This window comes from Parasteatoda tepidariorum, chromosome 6, assembly GCF_043381705.1.
Source record: "Parasteatoda tepidariorum isolate YZ-2023 chromosome 6, CAS_Ptep_4.0, whole genome shotgun sequence".
Lineage (NCBI taxonomy): Eukaryota > Metazoa > Arthropoda > Arachnida > Araneae > Theridiidae > Parasteatoda > Parasteatoda tepidariorum.
The window spans coordinates 76,294,143-76,318,586 of record NC_092209.1 but is presented as its reverse complement, the minus strand read 5'-3'; the positions used below and the strand labels follow the sequence as shown (position 1 = coordinate 76,318,586).

At 29.3% G+C, this 24,444-nt stretch overlaps 1 long non-coding RNA gene across 1 annotated transcript; it reads right to left on the bottom strand.

Moving 5' to 3' along the window:
• Window positions 1–5,161: 5,161 nt before the first annotated feature.
• Window positions 5,162–20,265, bottom strand: LOC122269546 (uncharacterized). Its single transcript, XR_006225253.2, has 2 exons — window positions 20,160–20,265; window positions 5,162–5,409 (listed from the first exon to the last, which is right to left on the bottom strand). It is a non-coding gene; the product is annotated as an uncharacterized lncRNA (long non-coding RNA).
• Window positions 20,266–24,444: the final 4,179 nt, after the last annotated feature.

Below are 24,444 nucleotides of genomic sequence, written 5' to 3'. Positions count from 1 at the left end.
AGTTGCTAATCCTAAGCCTGAGAAAATTGCGAAGGGAAGTTAATTTAAAAAATTCCTATAGTCATTTAATAAATTTGTCCAATTAACCGGATTTTTCGTTATCCGAATCAGCCTTGGTCCCGATTGGTCCGGATAATCGGCGCTCTATTGTATAATTGCAGTCGAACGGATAATTGCCGCTCTATTGCATTCAAGTTTGCAATTTTTTATTTTATTTTATGTGTTAATTTATTTGGATTGCTCATTATTAATTAACTTTAAAACCTGGTTCCAGAAATTTAGATGTTAAATTCTGTCTCCATATAGGTAGAATACATTTAACTACGAACAATTTAAAGTTTTTAAAAATATTTAATCCTGGAGCTCCATTCGAAAAAATCCTTTATTATAAAGATTTAAAATATAAATATCAATCTATACAAAATACTTGCTTATAGTAAACCTAGTTCCCAAGATTCCGATAATAAATTCTGTCTACGTGTAAGTAGAATCAAAATAAATTGAACTATGAATAAATTAAAGTTTTAAAAAAATACCTGACCCTGGAACTTCATTTGAAACAAATATTTATTATAATAATTTACAATGTAAATATCACTTTATACAAAATACCACTTTGCATTCAAGTCTGCGAAGATTCAACTTCAATTCTTCTATGACCCTTATTATTACTTCTCGGGTTTAATTTTTTTTCTTTGGTCTCTCGTCATTAGTTAACGGGTAAGCTTGGTGTAGTGAATGTCTAGAACTTGCGTCTGGCGTTCGTAAACCGAGAATAAAAATAAGTTTTAAGGTAGAAGGAAAAAAATAACTAGTTTGATGAAGATAGCACGGGTTTTTTGATCGATGACAAGACACTGACAGGATTTCCCGCGAATGCCATGATTGATGTCTTGAGCATTTTTGAATAATGAAATTAATGATAGGACCTTCTAAGCAATGCACCTGGGACACATACTGTAATTAAGATGAGTTCTACGAAAGGAAAAACTGTAAGGGTTAAAAAAGCACGTTTTTTTAAAAGAACTCAAAAGAGGGATTTGCTATTGCTTCTTTTATGTTAAACGTTAAAGATAAATTTTAAAATGAAATGATATGAAAACTTAGTATGTTAAATGGAAGGATTCATCAGCAAGTTAAAAATCGATGATAATAAAATGAAGAATTGTGTGTGTCTGTCACAACTCAAAGAACCATTAGTTCTATCATCCTGAAATTCGGACAGCGGGTAAAAGGGACAATTTTTGCCTCCCGTCCCTAAAAAATGTCAAAAAATTTCCGATTAGATCTTTCAGGAGAGACATTTTTTAAAAAAATAATTTTCTCATTGGTTTAGAACTAGCGCCATTATAACGCCATTTTAGAGCCATTGATAAAAAAGAAACTGCAGACGATTTTGGTAAAAGGTATTTCTCGAAATAAAAAATAAAAAAAAGTAAGCTGCGCTCTGAAGAGAAAAATTAATGCAGAAATTAAATTAATTCATTAATGACAAGCGTTAAAAAATAGCCATTCTATTATTAAAGCCAGTGATGTATAATTAATTTTGGTAATAGGTACAGTGAGCAAAAAAAATAAAAAAATAAATAAATAAACGGCTTACCATGAATGACTTTTGATCTAATGATCAGGTTTTCACCTTCCAGGTCTCAATCTTAACAGTTCAAGGGGGTGACCTTAAATATGCTAATTAACTCGAGGAGACAATATTTCCAGTTACGGAATCAGACACAAAAACATACTTTATCTGAATAATCATACCCTTCTCTCAATGGATTTGAATTTCTGAACCCCAAAACATAGGGGGGTAGCAACAATCTTGTAAGTACGGTCTCAACAGAGAGCCGTCCAAAGGGGAGCCGCCCAAAGCTTGAACTCCATAATGTTAATTTTACTTTTTGAGTATTTCACCATATCTCGAGAACTTTGTAAGCGAATTGAATTGAATCTATATAAACATGCATGAATTTATAACAGTTTATATCAGTAATCTGTCAAATCAATCGGTCAAGAACATAGAAATTACATGGCAATAAATGATCGCAACCAATATTTTTTATCATTTAGTAAAGAGGATAGAAACTAACTTTGTATTAAATAGGCTATTAATATTTAGCCAATTAAATGCGACAAGAATAATTCATATTTCACCAGTACCTTTCACTTAAATATTACCATAATTCAAATTTCGTATATTTTGATTTTATTAACCAGAATTGTAGTTTTTTTTTTTTACGAGAAATGTCATTACTATAGAGTATGGTAATTTTATAACTTTTTTTCTCGAATAAAAATATAATTCTTTATTTATACTTACAAATCTTATTTTTCCTGCCGGCTATGTTATCCTTATGTTTTCCTAAAAAAAGTTATCAAAAGTCGTAGATGCTAAATTTTTTCAGATGTTCAAAAACTTTCCAGTAAAATATCGATGTGTGCAAATACGATTGTTTAATTTGTTGCCATTGTTTTTAATACCTGTTTTTCAGATTATTCTTTTTTCTTGATAAGACAACATTAAACATGAATACATAACACTCGACTTAAAAATAATTTTATTGAACCAGTAAGAAGTTTACTTTCTTCAATTATTTTAAGAATTGATTGAAGCAATTTTAAAATTTAAGGATTTCATACGACTTAGCAATTTAAGTTTTTAGTTGTTGAATATTAATTACTGTTGAATATTAATTTGATTTTTCTGAAGCAATTTTCATTATAATATGTGAATTTAAATCATTGAACAGCCTTAATTAACCGTTCCCAAAATTGCATTTATCGCATATTGTTAATAATAAAATTCTTTTAGTTAAAAACATTTAAAGAAAAGAATAATCAAATAAACATGTTGAAGTTTATTAAACTTTTATATTTGAAACATTCTTTTTTTACTAGTTATTAATAAGAGATAATGATTGATATTTATTACTTTAAAAACATTATTTAAAACTTTAGATTTAAGGTGTCCTGAAACTTTAAAGAGATATTAATTATATTGAAATGTGTGCCAAATATATATTACAATCTTCTAATAATAGTTAAGTTAATAAACCATATAAAGCAGTTAATAAGCCATAATCATATAAACCAACCTAAGTTAATAAACCTTGTAAAGACCTTTTAATATTTATTTCCTGTATACAAACACTTGAGATCCCATGTGGTCTAGTGGTTAGGATTCGTGGCTTTCACTCACACGGCTGAGGTTCTATACCCGACATCGGAAGCTTTTGGAGCCGTGATGGCACAGGGGATAGAGCGTTCGCCTATGTTCGAGGTATACGGGTTCGTATCCCAACTATCGCTGATCGATACGAATTCGTAACCGGCTTGCACCGACCACAGTGCTGACGGGAAAAATTCTCATTGGTAGACTGATCATGGGTAAGAGTTCCCTTGCCGTTAGGCTAACTGTGGGAAATCTTCGTGGTTTCCCTCTCCATGCAACGTAAATGCGGGTTAGTTCCATCAGAAAGTCCTCCTTGAAGGCAAAATTTTTCCCAATACTTTATCAAGGAGTTCCCTTGTCTTCTGGATTAGGCTCAAAATTACAAGGCTACGGAGTTGAGCATTAGTAGCTGCGAACCCAAAATTGGGTCAGGTGTTCAACAACGGTTATAAAATTTTAAAAAAAATTTCGAAAAATGATATAAGTGTAATATATATATAGTTTTTCTCATCTTAAATTGGAACCATTTAGAAAAATATCAATGCAAATACGATGCAATTCTTTTTTTTTTTCTTTTTCTTGACCTTACTATAAAAAACTGAAAATTGCACTCAATTAAGATATCTTACTATGTTAATATATGTTAGTTCCATAACGCCGTTTAAAAAGCTTTCTTAACTATCAATTTGCCTAAAATTATCAAAATTTGCATTGGTTGCTAAATTGATACTATCACAAATATGTGTGAATTAATCATAATTTTCACATCAAATTTAATGATCGGTATTAATTAATCATTGGAAATAATTCCCCAAAGGTTTGCTATTGATTTTTTTGCGTTGGAAACATGCTATCAAATTACATATTTTTATATTATAAATTAATAACTTTATAAATAATTTATGTAATAATATGATAAAAATGTAATAAATAAAAGATTATGCATGAAAATGATACTTATACGCATAATAAGAAAAATGACTCGTCCCAAATATTTTGACAACTTCTTATTTCCATATATTACATGGATTTTTTTAATACAGTTTCGGTTGATAAAATAACTATTAACGTTACGAAAATTTAAATTGAACCTTAATTAAAGCTTGTCATTTTAGTATAGTTAATTACTGTCATGCATAACTTTGCGATAAAATTGTATCTTAGAATTCTCTAATTAAACCGAATACATATATGTAAGCATTATGGATTCTTTTTACATATTTTCACAGACTAGAAATGCATAGGTTTAAAAAATTAAAAATTTTAATTAATTTTTAAAACCTATATGCCTGTTATTCCTGATTGTATAATCTTTAGGCTACAATCCTATAGATAATATTTTTAAATGTTTTTTTTTTTTTTTGAAAATTTTTGCTAAACTTTCAATTGTGAACTATTATATAAATTATAAACTATTATACAAAGGCGAATTAACAAAAAATAATATTCATTTGCAAAGTAAATTTTTAAAAGTAATTTGAACATTGTAAATAAATTATAATTGATAGTGAAAATTTATAAAATAATTATGATTGACTTTTACTTTCTACCGTAATCATTGATTATCGATTATTAAATTTTTTTTTCATGTTTTTAGTGAGGTAAAAGAAAACTAATTGTTAAATTTTTCTCTTTTCCTTTTCAAATCACGTGATTTTTGCAGTTTTAAATCGTCATGATTAAATATATTCGTCTTATTTTAATAAAAATCAAATTATGATAGATAGCGTAAATCCTAAGTTTCACTTCTCATATTTGTCTCATTTTTATTTAATATGAAAGATAAGATCTTATTTACATAAATATCGAATAAGTAATTAACAGTGATTTTGGCATATGGATGGATTTTGACAATTAACAATAAAATTTTGGAAAACTTTAATTCATAGCTGATGGGAGTATTATTTTTGTGGAATGGGGGCCAAATTACATAAATTAAAAACAAAAAATTAAAATTTAGTTCTTATTAAATGTTAGACAATCACAAATCTATTCACAAATTAGTGAAATATTTTATTAAAAAAAATTGCTTGAAGAACAATCATCTCTTAATGGTTTTTGTCTTGTTGTTTCTATTGCGACTTGATAATGCCAGCAACTAACTTGGGAAACTAAGCGAATTTTAAGGCAGATCCTAATCCTAATCCTGTAGTTTGGCCGAGGTGCCTGAGGCCATAGGGCCCTTTACCTCTTCATCATGAGTTGCAGATCCCTCTGGTGTAACCTTGAGGTCTTTGTTCCTAGAATTGAAATTAGAAAATTAGTATGAGCCATTGCTCAGGTATAATCATAAAGATGATTTAATAGTAAAATTTTTAAGGCAGAGGGTGCGTTTTTTGCTTTTCAGTGGCTCCATCCATTTCCAATAATACGCTTTCAGCTACACACGCACGTCACAGCCCGTTTTACAGGATGGGCCTATTCATACATCCATTCATTCATCTACAGATCGTAATTTTGATCTGAACCAGAGAACTGTCAATCTGCAGTTCAGTACCCCCTGAGGCATTTATTTCTTATGGGAACTTGGAGGACTTTGTGACCCGGATAGATTTAGCGTGCACCAATTACCATTTAACACACGGGGGATCCATTTAACACACGGGGACACGGCGGGATCCTCCCGTTCTCACGAACAACACAGGAACGAATATGTTCAACACAAGTCCTGCGTCCTACCAACCAGGCTGCCCCGACTTTTGTTATTAGGTTATTTGATGCAAAATGTAAGGAGTCATTTTTTGTGCAAGTAAAGACTTAAATAAATAGCAAAAATGCAATTTGAAAAGATTATTTTATTATTTTTTTAGACAAATATAAATTAGAATATTTTGTGTTGAGTTGATTTAAAAATTCAAATATTAGTCCTTTTCAATCTCATTGAGTTTCTTGAAAAATAATTTTAGAAGATTCATCAAAGTATCTGTTTGGAATATAAAATTATGCATCCCAAAATATTTTTAAATCCTACCATTAAATGCATAATTATTTTTAAAGAATCATCATTCATAAAAATAAAAAATTCCGTTTTTCCTAAAATTCATGGAAATTTGTTTTTTTCCAATCAGATGATAATCTGAATAAAACTTACCAGGTGCATCTCTTAAAGAAAAAAAAGAAAGAAAGGTCCTTCCCGAGTTATTAAATCCAGGTCATCTAATAAGAAATCAAGGCAAAATCTGATAGAAGGAATTTATCTTAAATGGGGTTCACATCTGCCGGTTTCTTAAGTGAGTGTTAATGGGGGTATTCCTTAAAATCCGTCTTAAGTCAATGCCCATATCAAGAAGTTCGTCAGCTGGCGTTTCCAATGGGTCTTTGATCCCTCAATGAAAGTTAGCTGTCGAACTTTTTTCATACTGATTGTTCCTTTTCGTCAAATTATTGGTGTTGTCTTGAGGAAAAATGAATATGGGTGTAGTTTCGTTCGAGAATGACAAGGTAGCTTTTGAAGGAAGGGGGTAATTAATAAATTAGTTTGTCATCATTTGGGATTTCAATCACAAGAACGTGGATATTATTGTTTGACATTTTAATTAGTTGATTTTTTGTTAAAATTAAGGTGAAAAATGATTCTGTACTTTATTTTTACGCAGACAAAAATATTCTGGTAAAATTGTTGTAATGGATGGTAATGACATTTCCAGTAAAAAAACAAAAAACAATAGCATAATTCTAGTTAATAAAACCAAAATAAGAGGTATTTAATTTATTCATTTCGTAATTTTTCCCTTCATATGATAAGTGTTCACTAAAATTTCTGTTTTTCAAAATTATAGTTCTTATTAGTGCACCTTTAATAAAAAAATGCTGTTCTGATAAGTAAACTGATAAGTAAATTTAACCGAATGAATGATTTATATGCCATGCTCTAAGGTATCATGAAAAATGGGCCAAATTTTACCACATTTACCAAATTTTATCGCATATTCTAAAACCATATTTTTTAAAATTATAATTCTCATTAACATATATTTAGTAAAAAATACGAAACTAAAAATTAAATTTAACGAAATAACTGATTTCTATACCATGCTCTAAGGTATCATAATAAAATTACCACAAATTTTATCACATTTAGCAAATTTTATGGTAAATAATAACACTATATTTTATTATTAATTTTATAAAAATCATTAATTAAGCGCGTCGGTATAAATTTAGAGACTTTCGACGTTCTCATATAGCCAGAAACATGGTAAATTTTACCATGTTCTGGTAGTTTTGATCATACATTTTTTACTTCGTATATTAAGTATATTATGTATCATTTGTAGGGAATATTAAATTTAAATTTGCAGAATTTTTCTATCTTCATTGCTTTTTTCGATAAATACTGTTCTTTTCTGGGGGGAAATAGATACGGGTGTAGTTTTCTCCTGGTAGGTTTTGAATGAAGGGAGTTTATTCTGTTTGTCATCATTTGGGATCTCGGCATCATATTTACTTAATTCTCCTTGCATTTGAGTGGGCCACTCATGAGGGATGTTACGAGAAAGACATACCACCCCTTTCTGTTCAGTGCTGCATCCCTAGCACTTCCTCAGCACTGCCATCCGTAAGCATTTCTTTCCTTAGGGGTCATTAGGAGTCAGATTAGTTTTGGTCGTCCTCTTTTCCACTCACCTTCCGGGGCCCAGGTAAGCGCTATTCGTGTTGGACTTGATGGCATCATACTGAGAATGTGTCTAACCTACTGTCACAATTATTGTGCTTTCATTTATTTATTTTTAACAATTGCTGTTGTGGGCTTACAGTTAGTTCGTATAATTCTTTGTTAGATATTTCATATGGCCAGTTAATATTTTTCTTAGGTCTTTTGTTTGAAACGTGTCAAATTGATTTTCTTGTTGTTTGTCAATTTCCAGACGCTTTTGCTATAAAGTTGGACTGCTCTTAACTGGACATACGAATACAATTTCTTTACATCTAAGTGTTATTTGATTTTGGTTAAAATTAAATTTAAATGATACTTTTCATAGTTGTTAAAATTGAATTTGCTAAATTCTTCTGTATTGATTGTTTCTTTCGTCAAATTATTGGTGTTTTTCTTGGGTCAAAATTGATAAAAGTGTAGTTTATTTTGAGAGTGTCATGGTACCTTTTAAAGGAAGGTTATTATTTAAAATGGCAATCCAGGATATCAATCAAAGGAACCTGAATACTATTTATTAGCCTCTATATTCGATTTTTAATTAAAATTTCTAATTTTCTTGGTAGATTAAATTTAATTTGTACTTGTAGGAAATTCAATTGTATCATTGTATATTGTGTGATATTTTTACAAATTTCATTAGCTTATGCATTTGTCGTTTGAACCACAGTTGTGGGAATTTGAGCACTTCTTGTCATTTAAAATTGTTCGTCGTCATTCAGAGTTAGAATTACTGTAAAATCATCACAATTATTTTCATATAATTTATTTTAATGTTTGTGTTGTTATTCGGAATTTGAATTAAAGCGACATGAAAACTATCCGTTTACTTGAAACTATCTGTTTACTGAAAACTATCTGTTAACTTGTTTACTTCTTACTTAAAAGTGGTTATTGAAATTTTATTTAAACCTCTGTAGCTTAATAACGAGTGATTTTTTTATGAGTAATTAATTTGTGTTCGTCGTTCAACATGATTTAAACCTCTGTTATGTGAAAATGGGTATTTCTCATCACTTATCACTTTTTTATCGATCAACATTATTACAACAACATAAACGAAACTTTCGCCGTTTTTAAACGATTTGATTTTTGGTTTAAATTCTTAAAAATAGTTATTATGATTCCTTAGATTAAATTTAAATTCGACTTTTGGTTGTATAATAGCTTTATTATCTTAAACTATTATTTTAAATGTGATTAATAGTTTTTGTATTGGCCATGGCTGAAGATATAAATGACAGTTATATGAATAAAGGTCTTGTCAATTATGGACCAACGTTGTAGTCGAAACTAGCAACAATACTTTAAAATTTACTGCAAGTTTTAAGCACTGTAGCCACTTTGTACTAACACAGACTTCTACACTTTCTTACTAATTCCTTTGCACTAAGGAGTGTCATACTGGACTAGTGTAGTTTTGACTTACTACTTTAGGACCATTATTTCGGATTTATGGTAGTTAGAATAAAGCACCATAGCTAAATATCAATGTTTATTTAATACATGTGCTACAGATAGTCCTTCAACAGTCTAATAAGTCAAGGACCAGCCATTCTGCTGGTATTCTAAGAGATTGATTGAGGTATTTTAAAGAGACTCTTGCGCTGGCTTCCTCACTAGTTAACTTCTTGAGCATTTGTGGGAAGAAATTGAAAGACTCGTCCATAATTGATCAGAATCCATTCTGTTTAAACTGACCCTAAATAAGGCATCAACAATTCGTAGAGTACATGCTACGAAGAATTACGACTGTATACGAGGTGTTCTGTAAGAACCACCTTTAATAGATTTTCTTTTTTGAAGTCTATCAAAAATAAAAGCAAAAAGTTCACACATTAGGAGTTGTAAATTGTTATTTAGGCAAAAAAGGTACAAAAAATGCTGTAGAAATCTGACTAATCACTAGAGAAAAATACGGTATGAAAAAAATCAAAATCAGTTTGATTGAGGGATTAAACTTGGACATGTTTCTAATAATTGCATATAAACTCCTTTCTGCTTACTCCTGAAATTAAATAGATTATCTAGTTTTCATTTCCATCTTTCTCAGTGATTTAACACATTTCAAAACCGCTTTCATTTTCTTTCCCGTTTTATTATAAATTTGTGCATCTGTATTTTTTGCATTTGTGTTATCTGTATTTTTTGTTGATTTAAAAAGAAAAATTTAGGGATGGTCATTACAGAACACCATGTATTTTTAATTTTACACTATATTTTATTTCAAAAATGTGCACATTGTTTTAATAAAAAAAAATGAACTTTTGGAGCACACAAAGGTAGTAGTTAGTATTTTTTTTTGGCTCTGATATACATTGTTTAAAAAAATCTAGTTCATTTATGCAATCATAATTCCGTTCGTTTAGAAAAAAAAAATTATTTTAACGTTTCTAGACCGATGAGGCCCATTCAGCCCCTCCTTATCAGAATGATTTCTAGGGATGAGTGTAAAAGTGAATGATTTATATCTACTCTATTTCAATTTCCTGTTACGGCATCATTTAAGAGAAGGGAGGACATTCTCAATCAAGAATGTCCACGCCATCATGTCCTCATGATGAAAAAAAAGGCCAGGTGCGAAAGTTTCACTATCGCTCAATGAGTACACTTCGCTCTGATATGAACTTTGTCAATGTAAAAGTCCGGTGTCAGCTCTTAACTGTAAATGTTCACTCTTAATTTTTGACTGTGGTAGCTCTTAACTTACAACATTCTTCCATTTAATTTTGGAATTCATGTGAAAAAAGAATGCTGGCTTTCTTTAAAAATTATTTTATATTTCATTTTATAACAAGAGTTCGATTTTGGGTTTACGATTATCAACTAGACCTAAAAATAACTAATCGCCACTTAGCGAGTCGACTAGTAGAAGAAGCGAAAATTAAATAAACAACTGGTCATTTTTTTTCAGATGATTTTTTTTAATTTTTTATTTATTTATTTTACTGCGCATCGAATTTTTTAGCCAATATTTTTATCTAAAATTTTTTCATATGCTAATTTATTCATTTATTTACTTTTTTTTTCTTTTTTTTTGTTGAATTAACTTTTTATAGCCCTAGACTGTTTCTAATATAAATTTTATTTTTAGAAAAAATAATAATTCATGTAAAAAAAACGAAAAAAAATGGCTATTAGATGAATAGGACAACACCGGTATTGGTCGCCGACGCATTAGGTTTGAATAAAAGTGGCTACTAAGTAATCAGAGTCAACCGGCCACTGGCTATACTAACAGAAAATTTAAATTTTCCGGTCTATTCGTTCAATTCGGTAACTTTATAATATCAAACGCAATTCGGAAAACAAAGAAACTCCTGAATAGAGTACTAGGCAAACTATTCTTCATTGAGATTCTTCCTTTTTGATGGCATTGACCCGTATTTGCGTTACATGGAGAGGAAAACCATTGAAACCTCTCACGGTTTGCCAGGTGGAAAGGGGACTCTAACCCATGATTCGTCTTCCAATAAGGATACCTTACGTCAGTACTGAGGCCGGTGCGAATCATTTACAGAAATCTCCTACGGTTAGCCAGATGGCCAGGAGAATTTAACCCATGATCCGTTCGCCACTGTGAATATTTTATTTCAGTACATAGGTCTGTAAGAGCCGGAAGCAGAATTCGTATCAATCAGCCACCCCTTGGGTTCGAGCCTGGTACAGCTCATTGGGAGGCAAACGCCTTATACCCAGAGCCAACGCGTCTCTAAATTATATTATTATAATTTTTAGAATTTCTAAGGGTATTCCAAACAATTTTTTTCGATTTTATTATAAGAAAGCAAGTAACTTTAAGAAACGGTTTTTAGCCATGCAGAAATTTTTTTACAGTAAATGTAAAACCTAATTTTAAAATCCTACAAGTTTTAAAACTGTAAGAAATTAATACTAAAATTAATTAAGTCTCATTTGCGCCAATAACAATAAGGGCAATATTTTAAGGTTCATACATAGGAATAAGTAATTTTTAATTTAACATTTTATATTTTAATTAATTAAACATTTTAATACGAAATATTTCAATTTCAATTTGTACCTTCAACAAAAGTGAAATTATTATAAATCTCGAAAATAATTAATTACGAGATTAATATTTTTATAATCATTTTTGGGAACGAAATAATATGGGTACTTATTTCGAATACCGTAAAAACTTGTCAAGCTATTATTGAGGTCAGTAGTTTAAAGTGGTATTTAATAATTCTGGTATTGCCCGTTATAAATACTGTGTAATAACAACCTATTGTATCTAGGTGCTCAATATAGGTACTGTGGTATTAGATTTTTTACCGCCCACAGAAATGCGTAAGTACCCTAAAATCACCATTCTACACATTCATGGAACCTAATATACAGCCTTTATTTTTTTGTTATTTGCTGTATATTCTAGTGCGGCTTCTTACTATTTGGTTTATCATAATCTGAGTTAGAAGTTCGACTCACTAAAAGAAAGATTAATTATACATATAGTATAATTTAAAATGCGATATCCAGAATTTACCATAATTTTTTCACGGCTTCATACATAAATTTAATTTTATTAGTTCTTGTTAAGTTTGCACTACTTAAGTTTACAGCCTTTATTTTTTTTTTTTAATTATTTGTTGTATATTCTAATGCGGTTTCTTGCCATTCGATTTATCATAATCTGAGTTAAAAGTTCAGTTCACTAAAAGAAAAATTATCATACATATAGTATAATTTGAAATGTGATATCCAGAATTTACCGTAATTTTCTCACGGCTTCATACATAAATTTAATTTTATTAAAGTTTGCACTACTTAAGTTCACAGCCTTTATTTATTGTAAAATTATTTGTTGTACATTCTAATGCGGTTTCTTGCCTTTCGATTTATCATAATCTGAGTTAAAAGTTCAGTTCAATGAAAGAAAAATTATTATACATCTAGTATAATTTGAAATGTGATATCCAGAATTTACCGTAATTTTCTCACGGCTTTATACATACATTTAATTTCATTAGTTCTTGTTAAGTTTGCGCTACTTAAGTTTACAGCCTTTATTATTATTTTTTTTTAATTATTTGTTGTACATTCTAGTGCGGTTTCTTGCCATTCGATTTATCATAATCTGAGTTAAAAGTTCAGTTCACTAAAAGAAAAATTATTATGCATTTAGTATAATTTAAAATGTGATATCCAGAATTTACCGTAATTTTCTCACGGCTTTATACGTAAATTTAATTTCATTAGTTCTTGTTAAGTTTGCACTACTTAAGTTTATAGAAACAAGTTTTAAAAGCGTTAGTATTAATATTGAAAGCACGTTGTTCCATATAGCCATTAAAATACGATTTCGGTGACGTTGGTTCCATACTTTGTGAAATAATTAACGTTGATTTTATTCGTGATCAGCAAACATAGAAGACTTAAAATAAATAATTCAGAGCAACGTGTGTTAAAACTAATTTTTGATTTATTTGAGCTGCAAACTAGCAAATCTCTCATATTATGAAAATGTGTATCATAACCTATGGGATACTCTTTCCTTGGGGTGTAGCGCGCGAACCAGAGAACGGAGAAAGTTTTAAGGTAAATAGTTCCGTTCACCGTGTTTTCGAACGTATTTACATCAAATTTGGTGCGGCTCTGCTGAAAATTGTGGTTTTATGTAAAGTACATCCTTGCATGTAAACATTTTCATTCATTTATATCGATGAATAGTTTGGACGAAGTTGGTGTATTTGCAAACAATGCTAATAAGTGCCGGGATAGCTTGGTTTGTAGGGCAGTGGGCCAATGTCCAAGAGGTCGTGGGTTCGATCTCCACCGGCCGAATACTCCCCGTGTATTAAATGGTGACTGGTGCACGTTAAATCTGTCTAGTCTCAAAGTCCTCCATGTTCCTATTACAAATCAATACCTCTTGGAGTACTGATCCAGGAGTTTTGTTGTCTTCTGGATTGGTTCAAAATTACAAGGCTACGGTGTTGAACATTAGTAGTCGTAAATCCAAAATTAAGTCAGCTGTCCAACGCCAATTATATAATGAAAGAAAATAAAAAAATGTTAATAAATACTTCAGGACAACTTGGTGCATATGCAAACAATTCTGTTAAAACTAATAATAATTTTATATTATTAAAAATTTAATAATATAAATATTTTATGACAAACAATGCTAGTAAATATTTTAGAACAAACTTAGTGCAAACGCAAACTATGTTAATGAAACTAATAATTAATATCCAATACTACTATAGAACTATGGTCAAAATGGATAAGTTTAATGAGAGCTAATAATAATTCAGTTCGACACGAAAATTATTCGAATTAATGATGATTATTCACGACATTAATATCAAATTAATTTAGAACTGACTTAAGAACATAGTAAATAAATAAAACCAAATCTGCTTTATGAAACTTGATTTCCCTTCAAACTATGCTGAAGGAGAAAAAAAAAATTCTCTAAGTCATCCTCGTCCACGTGTCGACCCGGGGGTAAAGTCTACCTGTCCTAATTAAGGTGGTTGAGAAAAATCCCCCTGTCATTCATAGCCGCATGAAACCGGAACGAGATAGGCTAAGCCACCCCCAAGAGGGGGTTCAAGATCCTTACCTATTATAGTTGGTATTTGCCTGATATGCACTAGCTACCTTGTCAAACACTCTCTAAGTTTTGATGAGCAGAGGGTGTAGTCCTCTTCAATTATCCTTGGAAAACAAACAACTCAAATGTGCGATTATGCATTCAAAAGATGTTGTAATTCTTTGGTGGGGAGGGATACCAGATTAATAATGATAAACACATATACATCCCACACGAAGAAAAGAATTCTAGTCAAATTACCGTACTTGTACGGTAATGGTAACAAGTTTAAAAAAAGAAAAAAAAAAAAAAAAAAAGCTGATTCTGGTGGCAATGTNAAAAAAAAAAAAACGATATGATCTGGTAATAAAGCTAAAAAATTCGATGTTTAAACTTTTTATTTGGTAATTTCTCCATTCCTTTGATAAGGGTTTAACGTAAATTCTGGTTTTTAAAATTATATATAGTTTTTATTACCTCACATTTAGTAAAAAATAAAAAAGTAAATTTAACCAAATAAATGGTGTTTATGCCATGCTTTAAAGTATCATGATAAAATTAACAAATTTTACCACTTTTACTACCAAACTATTCAGTTATCCTTGAAAAACAAACAACTCGAATTTGAGACGAACATCTCACTCGAAGAAAAAAATTCTACTAAAATTACCGTTCTTGTAAGGTAATAAATATTACAAGTAAAAAAAAAAAGACGTAATTTTAGTAATAAACCAAAAAATTCGATGTTTAAACTATTTATTTGGTAATTTTTCCGTACGTATGATAAGGGTTTGCCGTTAATTCTGGTTTTCAAAATTATATCGTAACTACACATTTAGTAAATAATTCAAAACTAAATAGTAAATTTAATCGAATTAATGGTTTTTATGCCATACTTTAAGGTATCATGATAAAATTAACAAATTTTACCGATTTTACTAACGAAAAATTCAGTTTTCCTTGAAAACAAACTACTCGAATGTGCGATAATGCATTCAAATGATGTAATTCTTTGGTAGGGAGGGATACGCGATTAAAAATGATAAACGTATATACATCTCACACAAAGAAAATTTTTTTTGTAAAATTACCGTACTTGTAAGGTAATAATATTACAAGTAAAAAGCAAACAACAGAATTCTGGTAAGGAAGTCGAAAAATTCGATGTGCGAACTATTTATTTCGTAATTTTTCCGTACGCATGATAAGGGTTTGTCAAAAATTCTGGATTTTAAAATTATATATAGTTCTTATTACCCACACATTTCAAAACATTACAAAACTAAAAAGTAAATTTAAACGAATAAATGGTGGCCATGCTTTAAGGTATCATGATAAAATTTCTAAATTTTACCACTTTTACTACCAAACAGTATGGTATTAGAATGATATATGAATATTTTATTTTTATTTAACCTAAAAGCTTTGGTAAAAATTAAAAATGTTATTAACTTTTCTGCCTTGTTTTGCCATTTGGCAACAATAATAATATATTGTTCCTTATAATTATTGCCGCCAAGAAAATTAAAACGTTCATAATTGCTTAGTAATGAACTATGACCTGCAAAAAAATTGTTAATTAAAATATTCATTTACAAACATTTTGCTCTAGAAATTATATTTACCTCATCAATGTTAAAATAAAATTGTTTACGCTTGGTGTTTGATTTTTAATGGCGAGCTATATGAAAGGCCAGTTATAGTAAATACGTGAGTAGTGGCCCTGGACTGTCAAAGTGAAGAACTGAGGTTCGATCCCTAATGACAGCTTGAATCCCACCCGATCGATGGATACCAGATTGTCTGGGAAGTAAAGGTGGACACGTGTAATGCTGACCGCATGGCCACAATCTTACCGTTGGTTACGAAATTTTGGAGCCTTAACATTCATGACCCCCTCACTGGCCTACAACTGGCTGTTGCGGGAAAGTTTGACTTTTTTTTCTTTCCTAACACGTTGAATGCCACGCTAATTTTACATGGCTTACCCGTCCGAAATTATTTTCTCAGTATGTATTACAGTAATTTCTTCAAACCATTTTAGTAACGATAACAATATAAAAAAATTAAAAGCATTAAAAATTTACTCGAATTATGTGTTTCTAATAATCTTGGCTTTGTCGGTCACCGGGGACCTCCGTGGATCTACGAACAAACTCGGTGCCGGTCACCGGTGATCCCCGTCGCGCTACGAACAAACTCAGTGCCGGCCACCGGTGACCCCCATGGCATTCAATGTGTTAATGGCGATTGACAAAAATAATTCAAAGGAAATTTCTTTTCATTCAAACTAGTTGAAATTAGTTTATATTGGTTCACATGGGTTAGAATTGGAATGTTAATTTTATAAATAAAAATTTACTTTGCATCATATTTACGATGTTAAAAGTGGAAATTTCACAATTGCATTTATACAATGTTAATATTTCGTAAGTTTTTAAAAGCAGTTTTAAGCAAAAACAAATTATTTTAAAATCTTAGTGAAACATACATGACAAATTTATGGCAGACAAATAAAAAAATTTCTATATTGAGCGTGATTTTATTTGAATAATAAAAAAAAAAATATATCGAATAGAAACGCCGGAAGTAAATTAATGCATGTCATTTCTGAGAGCCAAAATATTAAAAAGCTAGCAGTTTTATCCCTCATATTTAAAAATCATTTTTAAAAAAACTGTCAGAATGTCAAATCATTTTATTCTTTTTTAAAGATCATTATTCTTTTTATGTTTTACTTCCATTAGCGTATAACTTCTCAAAATGATAGAAGCTCTATTTTTTGCCACCTTCTTAAAACCGAGCAAAAAATGATTGCTCATATTGGTAGCTCCAATATGGGAGGTAGTTAAAAAAAAGAAAAGAAAAAAGAAGCTAGCCATAACCGTAACTAAAAGGGCTGCCCACCCCCTCGATACTGACGATGTGGCACTCCAATCTGACAGCTCCCCGTCAGGTGTGTCCATGGTACAAGCTGTACGCCAACCCATCCCTGGCTGGAGTATTTTAAAAAGATTCTTTTAATCCACCTTTTGAAGTTTTTCAGATTCTTATTTTTTTGTGTTTTTGATAATGAAAAGAGTGTCGGCTCTCCCGCTGGGAATTTTGAAGAGGAGTGACGGCTTCGTGGTGGGTGTCCCAAGTGACGTTCTCGCTTGCTGCATTCCATACGTCTTCAAGTCCTTGAAGTGTATTAGAAGATAGTTTATTATGTATCTGAGTGCATCACATCCCTCAACCCTATTGTGAATAATCCCTCATATCATTTGGATTGAAAGGAAGATGTGTTTCATAATAACTTTTTGAAAGATCCTCGGCTATTTAAAACATCATTAATAAACATTTCTGTAGTTCATCGTTTACAGTTTTAAAATGGTTTATGGATTGTTAAAGACATCAAAAATTTCTGTAGCCATTATTTACGATTATAGATTTGTTTACAGTGACCAATTAAGACACCAAAGCATATTTAAAGTTTGTGTAGCTATCATTTACAGCTAATGATTTGCTTATTATGACTGCTTAAGACGACAAAAATATTTAAAATTTTCTGTAGTCACTATTTACAGCTAACGGTTTGCTGGTTATATCTGTTAAAGACATCAAAAAGAAATATTTAAAATTTCTGTAGTCATTAATTACAGGTGAAGATTTGCTTATCATGACCAATTAAGATACCACAGCATATTTAAAATTTTCTGCTGCAATCATTTACGGCTAAAGATTTGCTTATTGTGTCTATTTCAAAGGAAAAAAAATATTGAAATTTTCTGCTGCAATCATTTACAGCTAAAGATTTGTTTATTGTGTCTATTTCAAAAGAAAAAAAATTATTAAAATTTTCTGCTGCAATCATTTACAGCTAAAGATTTTTTTATTGTGTCTATTTCAAAAGAAAAAAAATTATTAAAATTTTCTGTAGCAATCATTTACAGCTAAAGATTTGTTTATTGCGTCTATTTTAAAAGAAAAAAATTATTAAAATTTTCTGTAGCAATCATTTACATCTAAAGATATGCTTATTATGTCTCTTTAAGATGACAAAAAATATCTAAAATTTTCTGTAGCAATCACTTACAGCTAAAGATTTGCTTATTGTGTCTGTTTAAAACGACAAAAAATATTTAAAAATTTCTGTAGCAATCACTTACAGACAAAGATTTGTTTATTATGTCTATTTAAGACGGAAAAAATATTTAAAATATACGGTAGCCGTCATTTACAGCTGCTAAAAATTTGCTTATTATGTCTGTTTCGGACGACAAAAATATTAAAAATTTTCTGCAGCCATCATTTAAAACTAAAAATTTGCTTATAAGACTAGAATAATTTAGGGAAATCAAAGTTCTTTTACAGGTGCGCATGAACAGCCAGTTCATTTTATGAGGAGCATGACAATTCCGGGAATGGGTTACTATGCAATTCTCTATTCCCATGATGTGCTTGCTGTTTCTCTCTTCTAAGTTTCTGATAGCTGAACTGAATTCTTTAGTATATTTTATTCGTATACTTATAAAATGATATTTTCTATTTCAGTTTTATACTCTGATGTTTATCTTCAAAATTTTGAAAAAAAACATTGAGGGCGTGTTTTCACAAGGAACTGGCGGAGACAAAAATGATAACTGGATGACAAGCGAAACGCGTTAAAGAGTAGTTTCGAATCACAGATTGAAAATAAAACCTTGTAAGTACATTTAAATCCATTAATGTTTTTTTTTTGTTTGTGATAAAACATAGAGGTAAAATCCAGTATACTTAACACGCTTGGCGCTATTTTGAAAAATGTTTTCAACGCCAAAATGATGCTTGTCGCCTAACTGTTGGTATACCGAACGGTGATTTTCCTATGAAACGAAATTTAACGACCCCCTCTCCTGTTTCTTAAATGAAAAAAAAGAAAGAAAAAAAAAGAAAAAAAACTTGATTCCTGACTTGTTTTTAGTGCAGTTAACAAATTTTAAAAGAAATAAAAGCTTGCATTATAATTGCGACAAAATACAGCCATGAGGGAAATTTCCAAAAAACATAGCAAATCGTTAAAGGCCTCTAAATTGTAAATAGGTAGGGTAAAGGTATATCGGGCAGCTGTACTAAAAGATCAAAACTGAAACTAAATTATTTAAAAAATATTTGACTATCAAAACTGCAACTATATATTATTCTTATATTTATTATAATTATTATTAATACAGAGAAAATATTAGTTTATTAAAATATTTTCCTTTGAATTTTCTGAACAAACGATTTATGTTGAGGTTTCGATTTAGAAAATTTTCATAATTTGAATAGTATTTTTATTCAATAATAAATTCTTCTTCTTTTTTATTATGTTTATGAGGATACAATTCTAAAAAAATAATAATTGTAATTATTTTTAATGAAATATGTATCTTTTGCTCATTTATAATTCCACAGCGCTATTTAACGAAAAAGCATAAAAACAAAATACGAAAAAGTATATTGGAAAGTTATAAACTAAATAGAATAAATATTTTTTATTAAGTCTGAATAATTTTTAAAGCAGGAATTTTACTAAGATTCCGGTTAAAAAAAATAAGACTGATTCTGAGTCTGAGTCATACCGCATCATACTAGCGAGAATGCAAATGACCACATAATATCTTAAGATTAGCAGCTCTCAACGAAACAGGGATAAAATATAGTTAATTATCTTAAGTAACTACCTATGTTTTAACCGAACCACCAACCAATCACAAGCTAGCACGCTTACAAATAACAATCATAGTGTTAGGTAACATCTAAAAATACTTAACCTGGATCTGAATTGCTTCCTAAAATGCATAATAATTATACAATTTGTCTCTTATCTTTGCAAATATGATTTCATAATGTTTTAAATTATTCGATATTGCAGGAATTTTATACAAAACTTTAGGTTAATAATAGATATGATTCGTAATCTTGTGGTTAGGGGAGAGAACAACAGCTGGCATTCGAATCACGTACGTTTGTGTGGTTAACTGTAAAATTCTAATCGAAAATTCGAATTCAAATGTGCTTTTTCAAAATTCTATTTTTTTTTTCTTTCGCATACTTGTTGACACTCGTACCAGGTGGTATATTTTTAACAGGCAAAACCTCTCCAACCACAAGGAACAGAAGAAAAAAAATTAAAAAAATGACATGATGTTCTATCACCTGCGTGGCACGCCAAGCAATTATGCGACAGTTAAAAAGGGCTGACGGTGATAGAAGATGGGAAAGCGCAGAAGATAAAATAGAACAAAAATAAAATTTCTTTTTTTCTTTTTGAGTAACGGAGTCCTTTTTATAAACGTTAAGTTTATCGGTTGTCATTATATTTCGTCCACTTCCGTTCTTCTGTTCTTCATTGAGATTCTAGTCGAATAACTCGAGATTAAGGCAAACTGGAAAAATGGCGGATGTGATTGGACGGTAGGAAATGATCAAGAAATGGAAAATCGAACATGATATTGAGAGAAATGATCATGAAAGAACTTTTGCCGAAGAAAGCTCAACACTGTGAGGAATTGGATGACATGGGTTCATATTAGAAACTGATTTTTGCCCACTAGTATCTGGGTTCGCTATATCTTAATGACTCAAATTTAAGTCATAGTTTTTATTCCTATAACTTAAATTATTAACAACGAAAATGTAATGAACATCCTTTTTTACAATATTATATCACCAATAATCAGTTATAATTAAATTAAAACCTTCCTTTATTTTTTTTTCTAATATTATAAAAGTTTGAATCTTATGTGGACAATTATGATTAAACTGAAGGAAAATTTTTCCAAACTTCTAAAAACAGCAAAAAATAAAGTTGCGCTAATGTTTAATACTAGATTGCCATAAAAAAGTCGTTTTGACTGCTTTTTAATTTCAATTAGAAAAGCAATGATGCATATAATGACACAATTTCTTGGAATTTTTTGACTTCTTGTACAACATATGATTTTTTTTTGTTTATATTTACTAACAACTTGTTATATAACTGCAAATAATATAAAAAATATTAAAAATTAATTTTAAGCAAATTTCTTTACACATTAGTTATTCTTTCACAATCCAGTCTTTTTGAGTGCTTTTGGGCAATATAAGTATATACTTAGTATCAGTCTTTCTAGTTTTTTAAGTATAAATTTTCCTTTTCACAATTTGGATAAATTATGACTATTTTTAAAAAATGCTTCATGGCAATTTTTTTTAATCTCTTTTTTAAAAAAATATAAGATTTGAAAAGGTGGGTAATTTTTCGCACTGTGGTTTGTATCGTATTCAGTACGGTTGAAACTTGTTGTTGCATTAAAGACGTTTTTAAAAATATATACATGTATATTTTTAAAAACAAAACTGTTTAATGAAATATTTTCTTCATAAAGAATATATTCCAACAATTCAAGAAATATGATAAATTTCGGAGAAAATTCTATCACTTATATTGTTGTATTATCACTTGTTGATATATTTTTTTAAAAATATCTGTACAAATATTTCACTAAAATGAAATATTTTCTTCATGAAACATAAATATTTCAACAATTAAAAAATATGATAAGTTTCGGAGAAAATACTATCACTTATATTGTTGAAGTATCACTTGTTGACATATTTTTTTAAAAATATCTGTGCAAATATTCTGCTAAAATGAAATATTTTCCTCAGGAAAAATAAATATTTCAACAATTAAAAAAAAATTATGATAAATTTTGGAGAAAATACTATCACTTATATTGTTGTAGTATCACTTGTTGATATATATATTTTTTTAAATCTCTGCACAAATATTCCGCTAAAATGAAATATTTTCTTCATGAAAAATAAATATTTTAACAATTAAAAGAATATTATAAATTTCGGAGAAAATACAATCACTTATATTATTGTAGTATCACTTGTTGATACATGTTTTTAAAATATCTGTGCAAATATCCCGCTAAAATGAAATATTTTCTTCAGGAAAAATAAATATTTCAACAATTAAAAAAAATTATGATAAATTTCGGAGAAAATACTATCATTTATATTGTTGTAGTATCACTTGTTGATATACATATTTTTTTAAATCTCTGCACAAATATTCTGCTAAAATGAAATATTTTCTTCGTGAAAAATAAACATTTCATCAATTAAAAAAAAAAAGATAAATTTTGGAAAAAAACAGAATTATTCGTATTGTTGTATCACTTGTTAATATGCTTTTTCAAAATATCTAACATATATTCCGCAATATTTTTCCTCATGAAGAATAAATATTTAAACTACTAGAAAAACATAATAAATTTTGGAGAAGATAGTATCACTTGTACTAATTATTTTGCACTATAAAACGAAATTTTCCACTATAAAATGAATATTTTCTTTTTAAAAAGAGGATGCTGTCCAATAAGAAACGCTTAAATATAAGGACATATGAAATTAGTATTTCGAATTTCCAATCATTGCATGAAACTATATATTTTTGTACGTTTTTGATTTATAACAAAAGGTTTGTAAACTTTTGAGTCCCAAATCTATGTATGACCCAGAATTTGCTATATGCATTTTGAGTCCTGAGTTGATAAAATAAGCACTGATTTGAGTTATAACAGACATTTAATACATCAGATCATGGGTAACTAGTGCATAGAAGTAAATTGTCTTAACGTTTTCTGCTATAATATATCTAATTTATTACAAAAGAAAATATATAGATCATGGGTAACTAGATGTATTAACTAAATATTGAAATATATCAGATCATGGGTAACTAGTGAATAAGAGTAAATTTTTTTAAAAATTTCCTGTTACAATATAACAGATATATTACAATAGTAAATATCACGGGTAACTAAATGATAGATGATACATCTAGATCATGGGTAACAAGTGAATAGCAGTAAATTGTTTCAACATTTTCTATTATAATACATCAGATATATTATAATAGAAGTGAATAGGAGTAGTTTTTTTAAAATTTTCTGTTATAATATGTCCGATATATTATAATAGAAAATATCTAAATCTTGGGTAACTAGATGTATTATAACTAAATATTGAAATGTATGAGATCACGGGTAACTTGTGAATAGGAGGAAGTCTAAAATTTTCTATTATAATATAACAGATATATTATAATAGAAAATATATATTTTATGCGTAACAATATGTATTATAACTAAATATTGAAATGTATCATATCGTGGGTAATTAGTGAATAGGAGTAGTTTTTTTTTTAAATTTTCTATTATATGTCCGATATATTATAATAGAAAATATCTAAATCTTGGGTAACTAGATGTATTAATTAAATATTGAAATGTATCAGATCACGGGTAACTTGTAAATAGGAGGGATTTTAAAATTTTCTATTACAAATATATCTGATATATTATAATAGAAAATACATAGATCATGGGTAACTAGATGTATTAACTAAATATTGAAATGTATCAGATAATGGGTAACTAGTGAATAGGAATAATTTTTTTTAAAAATTTTCCATTGAAAGTTTATTTATATTAAAAAAAAGTTCGTGCCAACACATCTTTCCAGGAAACTGCCCTTTGACAGGTTTTCGTAGAATGGCCAGATATCGCTTTTATTGCATCCTGCTCTATCCGTGAGCCCTCGACGACCGCGGAACGGACTGTCTGATCATTGCATTTTTTATCTACATATATCAAATAATTTCCGGGCAAAATTGTTTCTCTCTCATGTACGACATAGTATAAGGTTTCAAAATATGCAATTAAAAAAATCTATTCTTTTTTAAAAAATATTTCTAGACCAAAAGAAAAAAACCTAAACTTCATATCCTATATTTCCTGACTAACATAGATTTATTTACCGATATAATTAAAATTCCTTTAATTTCAATATTTGACTTTTTTTAAAAATTCAAATAAAAAAGAAATTTCGGATCAGCATTCGAACATAGTCCAAAACATATTTTTAAAAAATTGAACATAGACAAAAAAATATTAATAAAATCTAAAAGTCAAATGTTTCCAATTTTTATCCCGTCCCCTGTGGTCAAGTGAAACATTCAACTCATTTGCACTTTAGGAAGATAAAATAAGCAAAAGAACG